A 1647-nucleotide genomic window follows, 5' to 3' on the forward strand; every position below is an offset into this window, starting at 1 on the left:
GGGGGGGGGACGGGGGACACCCAGCCCCCACTCCCGCCCACGGGGGAACAGGAGGCGAAGCCAATTATCTCGGTCGGGTCGGTAGCGGGGCCTCTCCGCAGGCAGGCGAAAGCAGTTAAAGAATAAAGCTCCGGCCCCGCGGTGGGGTGAGGCGAGACGGCGTCGCCTCCTCCTCCTCGTCCTCCTCCTCCAGTCAAGCGCTGCGCGCCGCCGGCACTGCGCGCGAGAGAGGGCTGCGGGACCGCGCATGCGCGCGGCGCCCGGCTCCCCGGGCGAAGGGGTGGCAGGAGCGGGGGGAGGGGCGCGAGGCGCCGCCGGTGCTTTCCCGCGCGCGGGCTGCGGCCGTCGGCGCTGAGGTGAGGTGAGGTGAGGCGAGGTGAGAAGAAGAGAAGAGAGGAGCGGTCCGGCCCCTGCCTGCCAGCCGGAGTGCCGGGAGGCAAAACCGAGGAGGTGCTGGCGGCTGCCGCTGGCTTCAGCCTGGCTGAAGGCTTTTAGAGTGGTTTCCCATGTTCTTGGGAACCTCGCTGTGCAAGAGGCAGGTGTGTGGGTTAATTGAATCTCTTCCTCCTACGCGCTTGCTGGGAGAAAGGCGTTTGGGAGAGCGCCAGCAGGAGGCATGTGGTGGTTCTTGGGCTTCTCCAGTGGAAGTAACGCTAAAAATAGGTGCCGTCCTCATGCTGCTGAAGGTGGTAACTTGGCTTGTATAGCAGGCCCCAAATAGCCTCAAGGTGGCCCTGAAAAATAGGCAGGGCCTCCTTTAGAATAATTTTTTGCACCTAGTAACTGAGTCCAGTGTGAGGTAATTGGCGTAAATGCTTCCCGTCCTATTAGGCTGTGGCTGAGTTTTTCTTCAGTCCCTAACTGCAGTGCTATTTTGCAGTTACAAGTTCGGAACAGGTTGTACCTCTCACCACAAGTGTTTTTCTAGCGGAGAGAGAGAAATAAATGCATGGGCTCCCAGCATGCGAATGTTTGTGCCATGTGCCCTTTGATGTACCGCTTTAGTTTTTACACTGTGGTAAGAATAAATGTGTTTTGCAGCGCTTTTCCGTGCTTTTCATTCTCTCCATCACCGACTGGTGCCGCATTCTTAGGAGTGCCAAAATCCTGATTTTTATGAAGGCTAAAACTGAAGCGCTGCTGGCAGCAGTTACCACTGTGCTGCAGTTAAATGCACCTGCAAGGAGCGACAAATGCTGAGTATTTCTAGAATCCAGTATTTTTGCCACAAGGTGGCATCAAAGATGACAGTTTGTCAGACGTGGCAAGAATGACTTTTGCCCGATCAAGGTCTGTACGGTGTATTTCTTGAAAGGAGGCAATACACAAATATATTGCTTCCAAGCAACAAAAGGAAACCCTTACTTTTAGTTGAAGCTCAGCCTACCATAAAGATCAAAGTTGCAAAACACAGAATCGTTTCCCTAGAAGGGAGTGATGGGACAAGCTCTTTCTTATTTCCAGAAAGGTAGGACCATCGAGACATCTGGTCTTAAGATGTTTGGGGATAAAAAGAGTATTTGGAAGACTCATCTTCCGAAAAGATCATTTGGCTATGAGAAATAGGGATTATTTTTTTAACAGAAGGGGAAAAAACCCAGCAGTTGAACAGTGATAATGTAAAGGGAGGAAAGGTGAAAATGGCAG

Source organism: Haliaeetus leucocephalus, unplaced genomic scaffold (genome assembly GCF_000737465.1).
Source record: "Haliaeetus leucocephalus isolate CR32 unplaced genomic scaffold, Haliaeetus_leucocephalus-4.0 Scaffold536, whole genome shotgun sequence".
In the NCBI taxonomy this organism is placed as follows: domain Eukaryota; kingdom Metazoa; phylum Chordata; class Aves; order Accipitriformes; family Accipitridae; genus Haliaeetus; species Haliaeetus leucocephalus.